The 24,778-nt window shown below is 32.7% G+C and overlaps 1 pseudogene; it reads left to right on the top strand.

Annotated features, from left to right (window-relative positions):
• The window catches only part of LOC127831194 (metabotropic glutamate receptor-like), a 41,077-nt pseudogene that overhangs the window by 2,583 nt on the left and 13,716 nt on the right, over nt 1–24,778 (top strand).

The raw sequence follows: 24,778 nt of genomic DNA, 5'->3' as shown, positions 1-24,778 counted from the left end.
AAAAACAGGATAAGACATAAAAATTCAAGAAATGCTCAATCCCTCGACATTTCATATAACGTCCGTGAGGTACGAATTAAGCGAGAATAGCTTTTTTATATAACTTGATTTATTCCTTGATGTCATTTATGTGGTCGAAATCCGGAAGATGAAACAGTACTAGATGATCAAATCAGAGAAGAAGTGTGGAACAAACGATACCGTAATTAAAACACCGCTATAAAAAAGATATATGTTGCAAATGTTTTTCCAATAATAAACAATATAATGATTTCAAACATTTGTGTTAAGGGGTTTCAAGGCTTTATTTCAGAAAAAAATTAATTGTGTGCTACATTATACATTTTAACATTGTATGTATTATATCAACAACAGTTTGTTTACTTATATAAGGTGTACAACAACACTATGTTATTTATATGTGTTGAATTTATTCCATGAATGCTATGCGTTTTCAAATTGATATGGGGCAGTTATTATCAATTTTACTTGTTTGTTTTTTTAAAGATTCTAATATAAGGTTTGAGCCAAGCATATTTTATTTAGATTTATTTAATGTTTTCCTTGAATGTTTTAGATGGCTACGGGGCACAAGTTAAGTTTGACAAAAGTGGCGACGCTTCCGGGCGCTATAGCATCATGAACTACCAACTGAACAGAGAGACGCGCCAGTACGAGTACAAAAAAGTCGGCAGCTGGGTGTCCTCGCTTGACCTTGACATTGAAAGCATCGTGTGGACGGGAGGGACAAAGGATATTACAATCTCTCGCTGCAGCACGCCCTGTAATTTAAACGAAATGAAGCACGTGGGTGAAGACGGGGACATTTGCTGCTGAATTTGCATCAAATGTCAACCATTCGAGTACCTGGCGGACGAATACAAGTGTAAAGACTGTGGAGAAGGAAGATGGCCGACGGAGAACCGAAAGAGCATTTTGCTTTGAAGGAACAATATATGGAGTTTAACACTGAATACGCGATAGTTCCGCTTGCCCTGTCTGGTTTCGGAATTATGATAACAATGCTTGTGATAATAACATTCCTGAGATACAATGACACACCGGTGGTGATGGCGTCTGGTCGTGAACTGAGCTACATGTTGTTGACCGGCTGTTTGTTCTGCTATTTAATGACTGCCATTTTATTACTGAAACCCAGCCCAAGTACTTGCGCAACGCAAAGGTTCGGGGTTGGCTTCGGTTTTGTAATAATATACTCGTCCCTTTTCACGAAGACTAATAGGATTTCTATGATATTCGACAGCGCAAGACGATCCGATAGGAGACCTCCGTTATTCAGTCCTAAATCTCAGATAGCGATTTCAGTCATTCTTGTGAGTTTGCAGGAGTTATCGTTATTGTGACTATCAGTCTTTTGCTTTATGGTTTGTTTTCAGGTTGTGTTAGCATTTTGTATTTTCGATGTAAGAAAGTCAAAAACAAGAACAAGCATTTTGTATTTTCGACGTAAGAAAGTAAAAAACAAGAACATCTATTAAATGTAATTGCAGCATGTATTGTATAACATATAATCGTTAACTGTCTTAACACAACATGCACATTTTCACAAAATATTATTGTTTCTGCACGTATTTTTTTTTGGAATGAAACAGTCAACATTTGCAGCAAAAAATAGCTCGAAATACATTTCAGTAAAAGGCAATGGAAGAAAAGTATTCACTGCCGTGATCAATTTGCAGTTAACTGAAGAATACTTTTGCAAGTATTATTTAGGAATAATATGTTAAAGACTATTTCTTGATGCCTGAGTGTATGCACTTAAATTTTGAAATGGGTTTTCATGTATTGACCTCTTCCTCACAATTGTTGACTAGTAATTGTCAATGAACCGTACATTTAATATTCTCATCGATTTTTTTATTTTATTTTCTATGTCAAAAATGTTTTTTCACCGTATCATATCACATATACGCATGTTACACACAAAGTAGTTACATTCATATACAAGTCATACAGTTTCATATTTCGAAACATTTTACAAATATACTAATTTGCAAATACATACTGTTTTAGATGCAATCGTGTATAAATTATATGTATATAATAATAAAATTAATGCACATGAGAAAAATAATCTAAATGCTAAATTGTAGTGGAGTTTTAACAGAATATGTGTAATTATTCAAAATGTCGTTAAAAGAGGTGTCTTTAAATATTTTGTTATAGCTTATGTTATAAGTTATAACACACAACTAAACTGAACCGAGTATAGTACTACATATGTTCCAATTAACTCAAGCTTAGTACTCGTATGGTTGTGGTATTAATAGCAATTATTTGTTGCTTATTTTTGTCTGCACGGGAATAATGAAGAAGACAATATAACTGAACACAATCTATTTGCCATGTAATGTCACGTTGTCTTGGATTAACGTGTGCTCTTTTAAATGAGAAACAACTAGAATGTAACAAACACGTAAGAGGGTGATTGATTAATGGATGCATGGTTATGTTTATTCATCATAACGTACGTGTCTCGTAGGCATCCACAAAATTGCACATAATTAGTTCAGCTGATACTTCAGAATACCATGTAAGCATAATATCATGATTGTCATAGAACTTGTAAGCTCCAACGAATGTTTTAGTTCGTATTGTCCAAGTGCGACTGAAAAAATGGGAATACATCCTGATTATATGTCTTATATGTCATTGTGTCATCCATATGTGTACATACATTAGTTTTGGACAAAATCGTGTATGATATTTCTAATATGGCATCTGTTTAGTGCTTATCTGTAAACATTCCTGATATTATTTTTCCAATAAATTAAATATATGTAAATATATATTATTTATTTACTGGTCGCAATACACACCGTCTTCATTATATAAGAAGCGTCTTGTTTTATGGTTGTATTTGCAAGTACAGTGTTAAACATTTTGCAATTTAAGGCAAATAATTTGTTCAACATTTTAAAAACTATTTTAACTCTAAACCGTATATATCATTGGGACCATTGTCTTTTTATGAACCAAAAACCGATTAGATATATTGAAATGTTGCACTAAAAGAACCATACTACAGCGTCACATCATTCAATAACCCTTTACGTGATATTAGATTAAAAATTGATTTATGTCTTAACTTAAATGAGTCTTATTCACATACTGACGGATTAAATATTTCAAACACATTGTCGTACATTCGTAAAAGATATCAATGCAGGAGCAATTACACAGGGACATAGTTATACACAAAACATAAGCATCTTTTTAGAACTGATCGATTTAAACAGTTAATTCTTATACAGAGTCCGTTACGTTGAAAACAGAATAAAGCAATAAGCAATATCTCATTTGATATTAGTCTCTTTAATTTGATTATCATTATTGTAGTAAATGCAAAAATCTGAATATGCTTCTCGAAATAATGATATCAAAACAAAACTCGTTTAAGTTGCTATCGATAGAATCCGGGTAAATCGTTATAAAACTACGTTTGGGCCTTAAAATTATTGTACAGGGTTTTATTTTGGAGCACTTATTTTGGATTTTAACTCTGTAAAGATGTTAGTTTTCATTGAGATGCAACATCGACAAGGAAAACGTGTGGAAAACCATTTTTCAATAAGTATCCCAACCGTATACATATGTTCATAGAAAAGTTATGTTTGATACTTTATACATGTTATTATACGTTCGCATAACATAGTTATTATTGTCACATGAAAGTTATTTTAAATGTATACTTATAAAAATGCTGACGTTGTATAATAGGTTGTAAATCACATATCCGTTTTGTACAAAGTAGACTAATAAAGTTTTTTTTAAAGGATAACTTTTGTGAATACTGTTTTTTTCTCTGACGCATATCTGATCACTGAAACGGCAAGAAAAAATATTCGTTCTTTACACAAAACAAAAGAAAAAACCTGCATTAAAAAATGCATATGCTCCCAGTGGAAGCCTTGTAAGTTTTGACTGACTATTGACCCATTTGAATAATTTTAAGTCCAAACATTAGGCAAATGTCAATGACAAAATAAAGTAGGAAGGTGTGGTGTGCTGAAAGTGTTAATATATATCATCCATACAAGTTTTAAAGCTTTGAAGCAAGCTGTGTTGGGTACAAAGAAGAACAATTTCCAGCTCAAAATGATGCAATATGTGTGATAAAGTTCATAAACCATTCAAGTAAAGAAAGATATATTTGTATTGGACAAAACGCGTGGATTGAATAAATATAGAGAACTTGTCAATACGACCAAATGTATAATAAAGTCAAGGTAAAAAATAGGTAAGGTGAGTATAAAGTGATAAAAACGTTCATAGATTAAATATATGCAAGGATCAAAGAAACTTTTTATGAAGCATTATTGATGTATACTCAGAGAATTTGCATTATTTTGGATTTTATAGAACTCGGACCTTCTGAATAAGATGTACAGTAATCTATACGTAGGTCAATTTCCAGGGCAAAATGAGATACATTGTGCTAAGAGACTCTGTCCAATCTGTCAATTTAAGTGAAAAAGCTTTCAAGAAAGCATTAGTATTGCTATTATACAAAAATTGTCAATTGGGGTTTACCTCTCGCTTTCTGATTAACGAACGGACGAACAAGCGAACAAACAGACGAGCAAGTCGCGTTTTGAACCCCGGCATAAGCAAAGTCCCCAACGGACGTGATGACTGGATTACTGTTAAAAAACAATAAAAATAAACATACAAAGAAAAGCAGTTTTTAGACGTGCATTTAATGTCTGTTAGAAAGCGATATTTCAAACGGAATTGGATCTGATGTACATGAACATTAATTGCCGAATTATAACAACCATGTATGAAAAACAGAAACCACTCGATGACAGATGTAAGAGCGTGATTGTTTACCTATTTACCAATGACGTTTATTGTAATTAGATCAGTATGCTGTCCATTTAAACCGATTTCTGTATTGTATGATCTGTTACATTAATATTTAATGGTTTTCTATTTTAAAAAAGAAACCAATTACAAAGCATATTAAGAGAACGCATATCAAAGACGAGTACAACTAGCGCAAGACGCAGTGACATGCGGCAAAAACGAACAATTTCCAATATTTCCTGGAAAAACAACATGTTCACAAGTATGCTAATAACATAACTAATGCGCATCAAACATGTTTTGTTGTGAACGATTTTCGTCGTAAGGAAATGTCGCCACGCGCAATGAATGAGACGGGAAAAATGTCACTAGAAAATATTTGGTATTGCCAAATTTTCCACTCGTGGTTCCAACATAATTAATTCCCAGTTTTTAGCAACATTGATTTCTACATCGCTCGGGGACAAAATTAGCCTCAATAGTCGTAGAAAGATTTTCATATATATTCAATACATGATTTAGGGATGATTTGTTCCAGTTGATTTTAAAGATTGTCAGCCACAATTCAACAAATGGTGCATTTTAATACGTTAAAGTATAGTTAAACTCAAATTGTGTTACGTAACGTGAGGGAACATATAAACTTACTCAGCCATACTTGTTTGTTGAAACTCGTGTATGCTTATAACATCATCAGTGACTGGTGATGCCTATATGAATATATAATTAAATATTATAAATATAATATTTAAGCCGTACGTTCCGTGTATTTTAATACAAAATAAATTATCAATGATCCTGATATCAAAAGTAAAGATACATTTATCACATACTTAGAGTCTAATAGACGTTGATTAATGATGTTATTCTTGTTTCGATGAAAACTGTATGAACACGAATTCCATAAAGGGATAAAGAACTTATCATCTAAATGTTATCATCAGTATTACGAAAGGAAAATCGATTTTGGTACTTGTTAAGTGTTTCAGCGCAAACGATTTTTTCAGTTTCAGTTCTATTTTTTATTTGCTGTTTCTGGCAACAAATCTTTTTTAGGTGTCTCACATGAGTTATTCAAATCGATTCATTTCAACTACGATGTATTGTTCCTATATATGCCTCTGGGCAACAAAAATCATAAAACATCTGCAATGCATATACAAAAACATAACTATCATCCCATAGTTCGATTGCCCGTATAACAAAGCTGCATTGGATTCACATTTTAATTGGCTTCTTAGATGGTGTGTCTGTCGCAAAATCTATCCACACTCGTCCCTTTTAATCAGCATGTTTCTAAACAGATGCTTTACAATGAGTCTATCGCAAGAACCACATATTTAGTTATTGAAATGTATCAAACATTACTATTTGTTACATATTTAAAAGTTTGGAAAGTACCAACTCAAATGTATTGACGAATAGAGTTCTCTTTATTTTAATATCCACAATATTGTCTAAGTAACAATTCGTTAAGATAGAGACACGGTCTCATTGTTAGTGACGATGAAGCTTAATGTGTAATTAATTGTTTAAGCATTTTATACGCGTTTTATCTTTTTAAACAATAATTAAATTGACTTACAGAAAGAGCTGGCTCAAGCACTTAAAACTCGTTGGATCTTTACAAACAATAAATCAACATACAAACAAATAGCTATCATTAAAAACGTGACACTTATATGCAATGCTAAGCCCACATATTAACTTAAATAACTTCCAACAGTGTAATCAATTCATACGCACTAAAATAATGAGAAAGTTTTTTAGACGAAAGCGTTCAATAAAAGGACTCTGCCATGATTTATTGAATTATATGTGTGATTGCCAAACACAAATGTCAAATACAAAAGGCCAATCCTATGGCAGCATTGTAGGTGGATAAACTACTGACAATCTTCTGATAAGTAATAGATGCATCGACGGATATATTCCTCAAGGAAGCTAGAATATGCTTGTATATATGTAAATCATTGTTGAAACCCTGTTCTACATTTTAGACGTAGACATTTAGCATTGGCTTTTAGCATACTTTTTGATATATCCCTGCAAAAATAATTTATACAAACTGAACGTAAAATTAATTATTTTCCTTAATGATATGGACAGCGCGACGTCGCTTTTATGATAGTATATTACGATCAATTAATGAACCTTCATTCATCGTTGACAGGGTGTAGTTATTGCTAAATTAAAGCTGTTTATTTGCTTACATAGATATGTTTTTCATAATTTTCTATCCTTTCAATACATTAACGAAAGTAATGACAATACGTTGATTTTCTGCAAGTACGTGTATTCTTGGTATCGATTTTGGGAAAATAATCAGATAGTACTATACGTTATTGTCAGATATAATTTAACTATGTTGAAAAAACCCACATTATTCACGATATTCAACGCATAATATGGTACTATAAACAGTAACCTAGGCAAACAAAAACGATTTGAAAATTACACTTCCTCTTCCCATTGTGAGATTATTTCAGGAAATTTCTTGTTCATCATCATGATCATGATCATGATTATGATCATCATCATGATGATGATCATCATGATCATCAGCAGCAGCAGCATCAGCAGCAGCAGCAGCAGCAGCAGCGGCATCATCATGATCATGATCATCATTATGAGCATCATGAGCATCATGAGCATCATGATCATCTTGATCATCATGATCATCATGATCATCATCATGATCATCATCATCATGATCATCATCATCATCATCATCATGATCATCATGATCATCATCATGATCATGATCATGAACATGATCATGATCATCATCGTCATGATCATCATGATCATGATCATCATCATCATCATCATCATCATCATCATCATCATCATCATCATCATCATCATCATCATCATCTCATCATCATCATCATCATCATCATCATCATCATCATCATCATCATCATCATCATCAACAGCATCATCATCATCATCATCATCATCATCATCATCATCATCAACCTCATTATCATCATCGTCATCATCATTATCAACCTCATCACCATCATCATTATCATGATTCTTCTCATCCTCCTATTCCCCCTCATGATCATCATCAGCAGCAGCATCATTATCATCATCATCATCATCATCATCATCATCATCATCATCATCATCATCATCATCATCATCATCATCATCATCATCATCATCATCATCATTATCATCATCATCATCATCATTATCATCATCATCATCATCATCATCATCATCACCATAACCATCAGCATCATTATGCGTATTATTATTACTATCATTATTTTAATTATCATTATAATTATTTTTATTATTATTATCATCATTATTGTTGTTGTAGTTATTGTTTGGTCCAATACAATTCACGTTTTCTGAATCTCGAAATATAAATGCATAAACACTTCAAATATTAAGTACTGTAAGACTTGACGTGTTCAAGAAACCTGGTCCCTCAAGCAAATTCGTTGAATTGATATTCCCCGCCAAAATTAAATTATGTGACAGATGGACGGACGGATGGACTGAAAGACGGACGAACGGACAACGCCGATTTTATATCCCGTCGTCTTTGAAAAAAAACACAATAAAATCCTGAATTTATAACGGTTTCATATAGACAAAAACATTTTTCAAGTTAAATAATATAAATTGTACACATATTTTTTTAAACTAAACTAAACTATTTAAGACGAATTGTTTAATTCAAGCAAAGTAACAATTCTTTTAATATCGCAATTTCTGGTTATTGTTATTCAAGTAACATATCATTTGCACTGAATTCACACAGCTTGAAAACCTAATAGGTCAAATAAATCTCAAGAACAAGTGGACGCCGACGCCATTCACTGATTTTTTAAATTTATTTGTTTGTTCTAAAATACGTCAAACTAAAAACAAAATTAAAGAATGCTTAAAAAACGTTAGTGATTATATATATGTTTTGTACATACAAACAAAATCATTTAAAAGGCATGTATGAGATAACTGTGATACAGTGGTCTTAATTTTATGTCTTATTCTTTAAAAGTTCGTTGTCTCCTGTTATTGTTTCAGTCTTAAATGTCAACACAACACTGTTATATGGATATTATGCCGTTATTGTTTAAAAGTGGTCTTTAAACACATATCTTGTTCTTCAAAAGCTATCGGGCGCCTACAAATCAACCATAAGTCTACCTCAACATGTCCAGAAATTGGACCAAAATAGACATTGGGCAAGCAGCTAAGAGCTCCCCCTTCAATTTTAAGATACGTTGTGACGTTCAATCGATAGAAGCCGTGGTCCGAAAAGGCGGTTCCATTGCGAGTCGTAATACGAGCATCCATCTCGCGATTTCTTAAATTCTTAAATTGAGAGTATAATTTGATAAACTGAATAATCCTGTGATAGACTGTTCTTTTCAAACTACAGTATCCGATCCTTATGATTTTCTGCACCAGGAATTTCGTCTACCAAACAAACAGGTCCACTGATTGAAATGTTGATTGGAAGATCGACGCATTTTGGAACAATGGTTACGTGCATTCCCTAATTGTGTTCCACTGTTTTGTTGGAAATAATTGTTATCTCAATTCACGGGGTTTCATTTTGGCGTAAACATAATTATGCAGAGTCTCCTGAAACATTTGGTGTCGATTTACATGTCAAATAAACATTTTAGAAAACGCCCTATCAAGCTTGATTAGTGATGGAAATGAAATGGAATTTACCTACAGTGCCATGTCGCTTCAAAATTCTCGTGTAGTAGATGCCAGAATAGCAATAACTGATTCAACACGATCCCCAAAGTAATAAAACAGGCTAAGACACGAACTATCAAGAAATGCTTAATCCCTCGACATTACTAATAACACCAATGTGGGAAGAATACAGTGAGAATAGTCTTTTTTCTGTCACTTGATGTCCTTGATTTAGTCGAAAACCGGTAGATGTACGATGATCAGAGCAGAACGGTGGGAAAAGATATAATTTCTGACACAGTTAAAACATCGTAATGAAAAAATAATGTGTTACAATTGTGTTGCTAATTATGATCATGTTCTTGATTTCACTCTTTCGTTTTAAGATTTATAATAAGAGATCAATCAATTTAAGACAAAACTTGTATGCTATATATTAAGTTTGACATTGTATATATCACAATAACATCCAAAATTGCTTGCTTTCTTTATGTTACTTATATTGTAAACCAATCATATGTTAGTCAGGCTTTATTGAATGTTGTAGGCTTTATTGGTTGTTGTCGGCTAACGTAATGCTTCAACGTATCACATGTACCCTTAAGTATACTAAATATTATCCCGGGTACGAAAATATGCTTAAAGGCATAGGACATACTTTGTTTGATATTTTAAACATTTGCCGATTTCTCTGGTTCTATGTAGTATAAAAGCGAGTACCCGGGGTACTTTGAAGATGTACCTGAGCCGACAATGATCAACCGAGCGTTAGTTTTAGATTTATTTAATGATTCAGGAACAGTTTGTGTTTTAAGAAGGGTATGGGGTACAGGTTAACTTCGACAAAAGTGGCACTTTGCCGGGCATTATAGCATTATAAACTACTTACTTGACCGAGAGACCTGCAAGAACGAGTAGAAAAAAAATCGACAGTTGGGTATTCTTGCTGGACCTTGACATTGATAGCACCGTGCGGACGGATGGTACAACCGATAGTACAATCTCGTGTTGTCACTCGCTTTAAATTCGACGACATGAAGCAAGTGGGAAAGAACGGTGATATGTGCTAATGTATTTGCATCAAATGTCAGCCTTTCGAGTATCTGGCGGACAAACAGTTGTTAAGACTGCGGAGAAAGAAGGTGGGCGACAGACCACCGCAAGAGCTGTTTTGCGCTGAAGAAACAGAACCTTGAACCTTGAGTTTAAAACAGTGTACGCGATAGTTCCGCTGCGCCTGTCTGGCTCCGGAATTCTTATAACACTGCTTCTGATTATTAAATTCCTAAGATACAATGACACACCGGCGGTGATGGCGTCAGGTCTTGAACTTAGCTACATGTTGTTGACCGGCTGTATGTTCTGCCATATGACGACTGCCATTTTATTACGGAAACCAACACCTGTTACTTGCGTCATAGTTACAAGAAAATATCAGCGTCAAGCTTTAAAAATGCATAGCAAACAATCCGGTTGTGTAGTTCCTGTTATTTTTTTTTTACTTTCCATAGAACTGAATGGTGTATTAAGTAGATAATACATGTTCAAATAATGTATATAAATTTAACACCAAATTTTTAAATGATCTCAAAAAATAAATTTTAATAATACATTTCTCCTTTCAAATAACGTGTTAATTGACAGTGTTAAGCAATATTTATTTTCGCGCCGCAAAGAATACACATAGTAACAAAATATGAGTCATACATTTCCAAAATTGCTATATGAAAACATGTCCATGTTTCAATTAAGATGTTGATTTATGATTTGGCATACGCAGCCAGGCCGTTTAAAATGTGTTACAAAGACGCCGGAGCATTTATACTACTATCATTACATCTCAGTCATCTCGTATTTCTTTTGAAAGGTACTGCAGAAATTTCGACCAGCACTTAAGTTTTCCAAAACATCGTAAATCAATCCAATGTCCCGTCATTCAATGCTTTAATCATGGCGTAGACGATTATTAAACTGATAAACGGTATCTCAATAACATTAATTTTGCCTGAAAATAAAACAACAATCACATAGAAGACTCCACGCATGAAGGCGGAAAAAAGACGGGCGCTGATAGATCTGAATCACTGAATATGTGCTATTCTGTATATCTCAGCATTTAGCACATTGGTTTTGGCTATCTGAAAATGTAAACGAAGTCATAATTTGACGTTTTTCCGATATTTACAATTTAAACAATGTATTGTAGGAAATCTTTTATGATAAAGTACTGACAGTCGCGTCGTAATTAAAATTGATACATAATTTTAGTTTCACTGAAAATGGTTGAAGTGTCAATTGCACATTTTGTGACCGAGACAAATATTTTCGTATACTTTTCTTTATTAAAATATATTAATTTGTCTACGTCTGTAAAGCACATTATATTTGAAACGTATCCTTTGGGGCGGATATGTTTTAAATTGTTTTCTGATTTATGCTCATAAAATTAATTATAAATAAATATCAGAAGATGTATATTATTCAAGCAGTTTTGAGGAATAGCATAATTATGTACACACAGATGTATTTATAAAAATATACATGAGAACTAAATAATATTAATTAGATATATCACAGAGCAAAGTATAAAATCATGTTCAGAAGTTTCAAAACAGGTGTTCGTTATCTATAAAATCGTCGATTATCTGCACTGATGTGAGTCATGTATACACAAGCAAATTGGTTACATTAAATTAAAGGGGCCTTTTCACAGATTTTGGCATGTTTTGAAGTTTGTCATTAAATGCTTTATATTGATAAATGTAAACATTAAATTTTTAAAGCTCCAGTTAAAATTCAAAAATGAAATTTAAAAAAAGGAAAAAAAAAGTAGCCCTCAGTAGGGCTCGAACCAGTGACCCCCGGAATCCTGAAGTAAAAGCGCATTAGCCAACTGAGCTATCCTGACAAGCAAACATAAGATGCGTATTTTTTACCTTATAAAAGCAATCTTCGTAGTTTCACATATTTGAACGACAACAACAGAACTCTCCAAATTATTCAATCGTTTCGCGTTGCAACGCTTTGCAATTTTTAGGTTTTTAAATCGTCAAAAGATGCATATAATGTCTATATTAGACCATGGCAAATGTTCAGTAATACTGTTTCCTCACAAATATCATAACTAAACCGAAAATTTGCGAATCTGAAACAACTTTTTTCAATTTTGTCAATTTACCAAACCGTGAAAAGATCCCTTTAATGTGCAATGTGTGTTTAAATTTTTGTTTTTAAGACATAGCTCTTCTACAAACTCTACAGGAGTAACATCTGTCAAAATCTTAGAATTATATATTCTCCATACCCATCTAAATATGCAAACAATTATTGAAATAAAATATTATGCTCGGTGTTCGCGTGTGATCATAATTGGCCATGACATGTTTCTGCGTTGAATATATAGCATGCATATCGGAATACTTTACACAAGGCAGCGCTTATAATATGGTATTCAAGTCTTTACTTATACAAATCCTATATTCTATATAAATCATTCAACCAAACATGGTATATATCTGCAACATTATTTAGGAGCTGATAAAACACAGCTCAAAATTGAGGTTTATTGGCCAGTGGATATTGTTAGTTTGTCGTGTCCAGCGACATGGTCATGAGACAATTTCGACGACCATGCTCCTCATTCGTCTGATGTCAGTGAGGCATTACCCAGGAAAAGATTAGATACGTAAACGATCTGCATTTTATATTACAGAAAAATATGCACGGTTGAACATGAAAAAAAACTCCAACAGTAACATTTATATAAATCAAGAATTTTTATGTGTTTGTATCAAATCAAATAATAGACTGATTGCACGATTTAATCGATCGTCATTGACTGATTTGCAAACAATATGAGACAAACATAAAATTAAAGCGATCTGTATGTTCTGTCCTGATAACATTTCGCATAATTTATAACGGTGTAACATTCGGTTTTCTTGTTTATTTAACGCAGCAATACATGTTTTTAATTGCAACCCCTTCAGATTTAGATCGCAACAGCCTGAGCGCCAGTGTCGCACTGGTCTGTCTGTTCACGCCGAAAATGTACATCATCTTCTTTCAACCCGAGAAGAACGTGTGCAAGCTCACCATGATGATGAACCCCGTGCACCGGAAGACAAGTAAGGGCACGTGGTCATGTTTTATGCTGCTTCATATTTTTGCTATAATGTGTTGATAACTAAGTAAAACGTGTTGACAAAATATGTAGAACTTACTTTAATAAACAGAGAGTTAATGTATTTGAAGTGTAAGATACATTACTTATAACACATATTTCTATATTGTATTTGACAAGTAAGTTGTCATAAAGACGTGCAATAATTATTTGAAATGTAGTTTTGTCAGTTATATGTTTCAAACTTAAGCGTATTTCATGCTTCAAAATCATGTGCACAGCCCTCGTGCGTGTTTTCACTGACCATTAAAACCCTGCCCCTGTTAATCACGTAATACCACTGTATAACACTACCCATATTGACGTTGTCTTATATCGCCTTTAGTTTCAGAGACTACACACCGTAAATTTAGTAATTTAATAGATGTTCACAATTCGATAGATAATGGAAGTAAGTTAATTAGATTGTCTATTCAATTGCTAAGGCGTTGGACCTAGATATGTGACATATTACGGAAAAGCTATGTTCAAAAGTCATCAAAGTGGCATGTATGCACGATTGTTCCACCACCCTCGTCATCATTCCATCTTCGATAGAGTTTGTAAGTGTTTGGACCTGCCTGCGGAAGACTGTGAACCTGTATTTGGATATATGCTTCAACTCATGGATTAACTATTTTATGCACAAATGTGTTTACTGGTTTTAATTTAGATTTTCTTACCTATTTTGTGAATTTCGAGCATTCATTTTTCTTGTTTATGACAGTTAGGCAGCGAAGAATGAACAGATATGCAGCATTTTGACATAATGGCGACCGATATGCTTCTACACCGTGTATCATATGAATTATCGTTAATGTGTCGATCAGTTATTGATTGGTTTAGGGTTTTGTTTTTAGGTTGTGTTAGCACTTTGTATTTTCGATGTAAAACCGTCAAATATTAAGGACCTTTGTTTCAAGTTTCCTTCGCATTTTGTATTGTATAGCATAAAATCGTATACTGTTTTAACGCAAATGCAAATTTACACTATATATTCTTTCTTCTGCACGTATGTTTTTAGGAATAAAATAGTCAATGTTTGTAAAAAAAATAGCTCGAAATACATTACAGTAAAAGGCAATCTGGAAAAAAATTATCGTGCTGCCGTGGTATTTTTGCAGTAAACTGAAAGATACTTTTGTTAATTCCCTAAAGGAAACATATGTTAAAGCGTATTTTATGATATGTGTTTATATTTCAATTTTGCATTTGGTTTACATGTATTGACCTTATCCTCACAATGGTTGACTATTAATTACCAGTGGACAGTTATTTTTGTATTCTTATCAATTTTTTTTATATTTTATTTTTAATGTCCTAAATGTTATTTCACCATATAATATCACATATATGCATGTTACACACAGAATAGTTCATGAACATGCATTGTAAGGGTAAATACAAAGACATTCATATACAATTCCTAAGTTCATATTTCAAATATTTTACAAATATACTAATTTGCACATACATACTGTTTAGATGTTATCATGTATACATTACATGTATATAACAATGAATTCAATGCACATACAAAAAATAATCAAGTGCTAAATTGGAATGGAGTCTTAAAAAATATGTGTAACTATTCAGAATGTCGTTACAACAGATGTCTGTAAATTTTTTGTTATCTATTATGTTAAAAGTTATTACACACAACTAAACTGAACTTAATATAGTCCATATGTAAAAGTGCCTTAATTGTAGTACAACTTAGATTCTGGTAAAAAAAGCACTGATTTTTTGTTTATTTCTGTCTACATGGGGGAAATTGAATTAAAAATTAAAACAATTATAATTGAACAAAATCAAATTCCATGAGCTTTGACGTTATAGTTAGATTAACGGGTATGCCTTTAAATAAAAAATGCAATTGTAACAAAAACATAGATGGATAATTGGTTTAAGGATAAAGGGTTATGTTAACCCTTTCAGTGCGGGAACCGAATTTTAAAGGCCTTTGCAAACGGTTTGGATCCAGATGAGACGCCACAAAACGTGGCGTCTCATCAGGATCCAAACTGTTTGCTATTCTGATAGTATTTTTTGAAAACAAATCGAAGAAAATGCTCATTTTACAAATTGAGCAGACGGCAATTTAGCAGACGACAAATTTCCCAGCATGCAAAGGGTTAATTCATAATGACGTACGTGTCTAGTAGGCATCCTAAACAGTTGTACAATGTCTTTTAATCTAATACCTCAGAATAACATGTAAATATGATTGTCATTGAACTAGTAAGCTCTCACAAATTGTTGTGTTCACATAGTCCGATTACGACTGAGTAATTAGGAATACATCCTGATTATATGTCATTGCGTCATCATCCATATGTGTATATATAACTTTGTATTGGAAAAAACCTTGTATGATTTCTAAAATGGGACATTTGTTTAAACCTTATCTAAAAACATTCATGATATTAATTTTTTCAATAAATGTAATATTATGTAAATATACTATATTCATTTACTGATCACATACTTAATTGACATGACGCCTGGACGATTATCGCTCCGCCTACTTAATCACGTGGCTTAGCGGTTAGCTAACCTACACAAGCTAACACCAAAATGGCTTCTTTACCTATATATTGCATAAAGATTAACGCGATATCACGGATGATTTTTATAGACTTTTTCACACCATATAACACTTGTAAAAGGGGGTTGTGTCATTTATTTATTATGCAAATGCAATAATATAGGTTTATAGAGAACATCCGTTTTTATAACGTTTTTTCGGTACATTAAACACGCTCTAAAACGCTTGTGCGCTTACCGAAATCGAACCTGTTACTACGTGTAATGGTGGTATAAGCAATAAATTAACCCCTTCTACACCGGTATTTATCCTTGTTATTTACGAAAATATTAACGAAAACATTTTCCCTCGTGTATTTGACACGAAATATCGCTTTATAACTGGGATTTCGGTGAAGTTTCACGCGCTTTCTGACTCCGAGTGGGTACCTAAATCCCACATGTTATTACGTATAAAAGTGATGTTAATAATATTAAATATTGCTTATAGGACATTTATCAATCACTATAATTGAAAGTGCAAAACAACACAATCAGTTTGGTCATTGTCTGATATAAATTAGCGTCGTATGAAGGAAAATTCAGTCAGGCTACTTAATAAAGCTACCAGTATCAGACGCACACGCACGTACCGACTTTCCCCAATTTACCGCATTTATTGGATATATCAGTAATAATAACTGTTATACAATGACATTTTTCGATACGTTTTTATTAAAAAAGTAACATAAAATGGTTTTCAATTGTTTCTGACACACACAAAAACTCGATTTATAACGGGGATTTCGTTAAGTTACGCAAAGTGGGTACCAATATTCTCTATTATTTTACATGCACACGTGATATAATTCATACTTAATAATGCTTATTTATTGCTTATTTGACATTGCCAGTTTTTGAAATAAATTAATGTTCTATAAGGGGGATCTCGGTAATTCTACACATTGAAGCTTCCACTCGCTCTTGTCAAGACCGCATTTCCGCGTTGGAAATCTTTCTGGATACCGAATGTCAGAGTTACATAATCCCTATTTACACCGTTATGCAATATTTCATTTCCGTTTTTTAACAAAATAAACGAAACTCGTTGAAAAAATGAGAACTAGGCATTCGATATCCAAATGTTGATTTAAGGCGTTCATTGGTGACACCGCATGTCTGCACATGTGTAGATACCGTTATTAAGATAAGATATCACGTATCATCTTCTAATAACATGTAGTATGACAATAAAGTGCATTACTATCAGAGTAATAAAACACAGCATGAATTAGACTTCATGTTGCGTTTTACTACTCTTAAAGTAATGCAGATGAACCTTGCTTCTATTAATCACCAAGTAACTGACAAAACTATTAAATACATGAACGATTATGTAATGATCAGATCGATAACATAAACTATTTAAATCTGCTAGTATATTCGATAATAAGATATTGTAATTGTCTTTGACAGTGTTGCCGTTCAGTTGTTCGTGGGGACGACCGCTTGCATTTATCCATCTCTTACACTTCTGAAGATATCTTTTCGGCTTTGGAAACGATATTAATTCAATGACACCAACTAATCTGTCAGGATATCGATTGTCCGAGTTACATAATCCCCATTGACATGTTATTTGAAGAGGAAAACAAAAGAAACGTGTTGAAATAAAAGTGAACCTAACCATAGCTTGTCTAGGAAAATGGCGGACAGTTCGTTGCTAACTCGCGCGCCCGATTTATCGATCGCTGATTGGTAGATCAATTCTTAGATAAGGATTTGATTGACATGCGGCGTCATGTCAATTATATACGAATCGTCTTGTTTTATGTTTTTTATTTGAAAGTACGGTGTAAAACGTTTTGAAATGTAAGGTAAATTATGTTTTGTTGTTTTTTCCAACTATTTAAATATGTCTCCAAACCATATGGCATTGGGGTCATTGTCTTTTTATGAACCTGGACGATTCGATATATTGAAATGTTACCACAATTGATTTATTTGATTACTTAAATGAGTCTTAATCACATACTGACGAATTAAATATTTCAAACACATTGTCATACATTCGTAAAAGATATATATGCAGGAGCATTAACACTGGGGTCATAGAAATACACACAACATAAACTAAATTGTTTTTGAGAACTTATCGATTGAAACATTTAAATCTTATATAGACGCCGTTAAGCTGAAAACAGTATAAAGCAATAAGCAATATCTCTTTTTATTTTTGTCTGCATTATTTGATTAGTATTATTGCTGTCAACGCAAAAATTAAATATGCTTAGCGAAATATTCATATCGAAACAAAACTCGTTGAAGTCGCTCTCGAAACAATTCGGGCGAATTGGGTTAAAACTGCGTTTTGGCCTTTTAAATTATTATTCTGTGTGTTATTTTGGTGCACTTTGGTTAGGATTCTTAGTTCTGTAGAAGATGTTAGATTTCATTGAAAGGAAACATCGTTGAGGAAGTCCTTTTAACTAAAAGTATCCAAAACGTATAGATAGGTTCATAGTAAAGTTATGTTTTGTAATGTTATTTTATTATACGTTTGTAGTAGATTGTTAGTATGTGTTGTTGTTGTTTTAAATGTTATTTACAAAAATGTTGACATTGTATAATAGGTTGTAAATCACAAATCCGTTTTGTACAAAGTAGACTTATAAAGTTCATTAATGAATACATTTGTGAAAACTGTTTTTCTCTGACGCATGTCTGATAACTGAAAAGGCAAGGAAAATGTGTGTTTTTCTAAGCAAAGAAAAAAAAAGAAAAAACAGGAACTTGCATTTAAAATATACATATGTTCCGATTGGAAGCCTTGTCAAGTTTGACCCACCATTTAAGGCAAATATCAAGAACACAATAAGATAAGATAAGAAGGTGTGGTGTGTTGAAAGCGTTTTTAACATCCATGCAAGTTTTAAAGCTTTGAAGCAAGCAGTGTTGAGTACAAAGAAGAACATTGTCCAGCTAAAAATGATTTTATATGATGTGGGTGTGGTGATTATGTTCAATGACATAATCCATTTAAGTAAAAAGCTAGATCTGTATTGGACAAACCGCGTCATTTTGGATTAAATAAATATAGAGAACTTATTAATACGACCACATGAATATCAATGTCAAGGACAAAATGAGGTCAGGTGGATTGGAAGTGACAAAACATGTTCTTAGATTAACAACATTCAATGATCTAGATTTGTATGAAACATTATTAATGTAAGACAATATGCATTATTTTGGATTATTGAATATTTCGGACTTTCTGAATTAGAGTACAGTAATCGAAACGTAGGTCAATTTCAATGTTAAAATAAGGTACATTGTATTGAGCGACTTTGACCATTCAAGTGAGAAGGCTTTCTAGACAACATACGTATTGATATTTTACAAACGTGTCATTTGGGCGTTTACCTCTCGTTGTCTGATTAACGAACGGACGAACAAGCGAGAAAAATGACAAGCGAATCGCGTTTTGAATCCCGGCATTAGCAAAGCCCCCCACGTACGTGATATTACTGGGCTACTGTTACACAGCAAATAAATACACAAAGACAGTGTGTAGACGTACATGTAATGTCTGTTAGAAAGCGATACTTTTAAACAATCTCATGTACATGAAACACCAATTATGGAAAACAGAAACTATGGGATGGCAGATGTAAGAGCGTTATTGTTTACCCATTTCAATGACGTTTATTGTATTTAGATCGGTACGCTGTTCATACGAAACCATTTCTGCATTGTATAACATACGATTGTTTTCTATTTTAAAGCATAAACCAATTACCAAGGGCCTTTGGAGAATGCATATTAAAGATAAGTACAACCAGTGCAAGACGCAGTGACATGCGACGAAAAACGAACAATTTCTAATATTTCCTGGACAAAACAACATGTTAACATTTATACTAATCACATATCTCATGCGAACCAAACTTGGTTTGTTGGGAACGATTTTCGTCGATACAAAAAGTCGTCAAGCGAAAAAAAAATTAAACGGGAAAAACTATATCACGAGTAAATATTTGGTATTGCCAAATTTTCCATTCGTGGTTTCAACACAATTAATTCCCAGTTTTTATCAAAATTGATTATAAACCGGTCGGGGACTAAATTATTCTAGAAGGTAGAAGAAAGAGAATGGACGCGATGAGCGGGATTTATATCAATTACTTGGTCATTTTCATATAAACTAAATCCATGTTTTCAATAGGATTTATTCCAGTTTATTATCAATGATTCTCGGCCGCAATTCAAAAACAAATGGTACATTGTAATATGTTTAAATATAGTTCAACTCAAATGTGTTATGTAACGTGAGGGAACATATATCATTAGTTATTCCTACTTGTTTGTTGAAACGCGTGTATGCTAACAAAATCAACAGTAACTTAGGATGCCTATAGCAATAACTTATTTATGAGATATGATTAGCCGTTCGTTCCTTGTGTTTTCAATACAAAATAAATTATCAATGATCCTTATGTTAAAAGTTAAGATACACTTATCCCATACGTACAGACGTTGATAAATGATGTTATTCTTTGTTGCGATACATACTGTATGAAAACTAAAAGAATTCCATAACGGGATAACGAACATATCATCTGATTTTCATCAATTTTACGAACGGAAAATAAATGTTGGTACGCGTGAAAAGTTTCACCGAAAATGATTTTTTTCAGTTTTATTTTGTATTTGCTTTTCGGCAACAAATCTGTTGGTGTCTCCCATGATTAAATCAATTCGATTCAATTCAACTAGTATGTATTGTACCTATATACGCCTCTAGGCAAACAACATCATAAATATCTACAATGTGTAAAAAAACACATCATAATCATCTCATAGTTCGATTGCCCGTATAAAAGAGCTGCATTAGATTCACGTTGTACTTTGCGTCTTGAATGGTCTGTCTGTCGCAAACCCTATCCAAACTCGTCTCTTTTAGTTTCAATATTTCTACAAAGATGCATACGAATTTGTCTTAAGCAATAATCAGATATTACGTGATAGCAATATATTAAACATTACTAATTATTACATACTTAAAAGTTTCATTGGCACATACTCAAACGCATACTCTTTATTTAAAATCTCGTAGATATTAGAAAAGTCACAATTCGATACAATGCGTTACCATTGATACACAGTCTAATTGTCAGTGACGTTAAAGCTGAATGTTTAATTAGTGGCTTAAGCATTAAATACGCGTTAAATCTTTTTAAACAATTAATTAATTCACTTACAGAAAAAGCTGGTTCAAGCACTAAAACTAAATCGATAGACAAACAAACAGCTCTCATTAAAAAAAGGGGTGAACTAATAATAACATGGTGTTGTTGAATTTTATACAGTAGATTAATCTCCTGTTTTATAACTAGAGTGTGTGGGGAGTCATTGTCAAACGTGACACTAATATGCAGCACTAAGCCCACATATTTACTTTAATAACTTTCAACAGACTGATCAATACATACGCACTGAACTAACAAGCACGTTGTTTTGAGACAAAAACGTTCATTAACAGGAACTTGCCGCGATAAATTGCAATATATGTGTGATTGCCAACATTAAACACAAACGGTAAATCGCGTACCAGGATTGTAGGTGAATAAACAAAATCTTCTGGTAAGTAAGAGATTCATCGTCGGGTATATTCCTCAAGGAAGCTAGAATATGCGTGTATGCATGTAAACCATCGTTGAACCACTGTTCTACATATTAAATGTAAACATTTATCATTGGCATTTAACATACTTTTTATATATAATTGCAAAAATAATATAATATAAACTGTTAGCAAAAGTGATAAAGTAATAAGTTTAATTAAGAAGGTATTATACGTAGCTTTTGTAATAGTATATTACGATCAATTTATGAACCTTCATTCATCGTTTACAAAGTGTTGTTATTGCTTAATTTAAGCTGTTTATTTGCTTACATAGATTTGTTAGAATTCATAATTTTCTATCCGTTCAATACATTAACGAAAGTAATGACGTTACCTTGTTTTTTCCGCATTGACGTGTATTCTTTTTTTTAAGTTTTTTTGCCAAATAATCTAATAGTATTATCCGATATCAGACATACTTTAACGAAGTTGAAAACAACCATATTATTCCAGATATTCAACGCAGATTATGTTACTATAAATAGTAACCTAGGATCATCATCATCATCATCATCATCATCATCATCATCATCATCATCATCATCATCATCATCATCATCATCATCATCATCATCATCATCATCATCATCATCATCATCACCATCATCATCATCGCCAAGAACACCATCACCACTATCACCATCATCATCGTCATCATCAGCATCATCATCATCATCAGCAACAGCAACAGCATCATAATAATCATCATCATCATTATCACCACCACCATCATCAGCATCAACATCAACAACATCATCAACATCAACAACATCATCAACATCAACAACATCCTCACTATTATTATTATTAGTAGTATTGTTATTGTAAGATCCAATATAATTCACGATTTCGAAATCTGGAAATATATTTGCATAAACACTTCAAAGATTATATACGTGTTCAAAAAAGTTTGACCAACAAGCAAATTTGTTGAATTGATATCCCCGCAAAAAATAAATTTTGTGACAGATCGACGGACGGACGGACTGACAGATGGACAGACGGACTAACGGCAAACGCCAATTTTATATCCCTGCGCCTTTGGCGGGGGATACAAAGATAGAAAGTTAACCTCAATAGGAAACATATTTTAATTAAGACTTATTCTATAGTATAGATCTACATCCTAATATTTAATCACAATTATACAATAAATAATTACTCATCATTATACATCATTATACAAAAACAAAAAGTGCTTTATTGATTATAGAATGAATTCAAAGAAGTTTAGCAAGACACGATTCGAAAAAGAAGAAAAGTCGATAGAGGAAACGAGTCGAAACACGGTAAAAAAGAACTATAAATCCTATATTTATATTCATTTTATATTAATCAAACCATTAAACAAGTTAAATAATATAAAGTTTAAACATACATATTAGTATATAATACTAAACTACTTAAGACGAATTTATTAATTCAAACAAAGTTACATTTCTGTTAATATCGCAATTCCTGGTTATTTTTATTCGAGTAACAGTTTCATTTGTACTGAATTCACATAGCTTGAGAACTTAATGGGTCAACTACATCTCAAAAACAAGTGGACGCCAACGCCATTCACGGAAAAAAAGCATTCATATTTGATTTTAATAAAAAAAATACGTAAACTTAAAACTTAATTAAATGGGAATGTAAGCACGTCAATAAATTAATTATAGTGTAATTGTTTTCTAGATGTAATTAATTTTCAAAATTTTGTATTATGCCCTTCTTTATACCAGGGCATGCTAATACTATTGGACCCTTAAACCTATATCCTTTTGATCAAAATTTACATTTATAATTGTAAAATGAACATAACTAGACCCACTCTTAAAGCAGCTAATTCGTACCTGTTTTTACAGGTTATTGTACTGAAGGAGATTAACTATGTTAATGATATGTGTCAAAGTAAAGAATGAAAACTTGTAATACCCCTTTTTCAGTAGTTGTGTTAAGCGAAGCCATGCTATTATCAACTTTCTCTTTGCCAAATATAGTAAGTATTGTTATGTAAAAGTTAATACTGTTAAAATGTACAATTTTGCGTTGTATTATGCATGTATTGTTCGTTTACTCTGTACGATGTGGAGTGGGATTCCCTCGATCCACACACACCTATTCACCTATTGCTTAAAACGTCAGTGAAAATATAAATGCTGTTTTTTTACTAAAATAAAAACGGTTTGTATGAGATAACTTTGATAACGTGGTCTTAAATCCAATATCTTATTCTTAAAAAGTTCGCGATGTCCTGGAAATTATTAGGTCTTACATTCCAACAAAAATTATTGTGTATGGCTATTGTGCCCAAACCGTAAAACAGTGGTTTTAAAACACATATCTTGTTCTTTAAAAGCTCTCGGACGCCTGTAAATCTACGTTAAATCTACCACAGCATGTCAAGAAATTTGACCAAAATAGACTTTAAGCAAGCAGCTGAGAAATTCTTCCCTTCAATTTAAAGATACGTTTTGATGTTCAATCGATATAAGCTGTGGTCCGAAAAGGCGGTTCCATTGCGATTCGTGAAAAGAACATCCATCTCGCGATTCTTAAATTGGGATTGTAATTGGATAGACTGAATAAGCTTGTGATAGAATGTTCTTTTCGAACTATAGTATCCGATTCGTCTATTGTTATGCACCAGGAATTTCTTCTACCAAATAAACAGGTCTACTGATTGAAATATTTACTTTAACACAGACCCATTTGGGTAGTCAGGTTAAGTGCTTTCCTTATTGTGTTACATCGTTTTGTTGCAAATACTAGTCATCTAAATTCACGGGGTTTCATTTTGGCGTAGACATAATTATGCAGAGTCTCTGCAAACATGTTCCAGTTGGTGTCGTTTCACTATTCACATAAACATTTTAGGAAACGCCGTTTCAAGTTTGAAACGTGCTGTA

This window comes from Dreissena polymorpha, chromosome 5, assembly GCF_020536995.1.
Source record: "Dreissena polymorpha isolate Duluth1 chromosome 5, UMN_Dpol_1.0, whole genome shotgun sequence".
NCBI classification, from domain to species: Eukaryota; Metazoa; Mollusca; class Bivalvia; order Myida; family Dreissenidae; genus Dreissena; species Dreissena polymorpha.
This window is presented reverse-complemented; position numbering and strand designations above follow the sequence as displayed.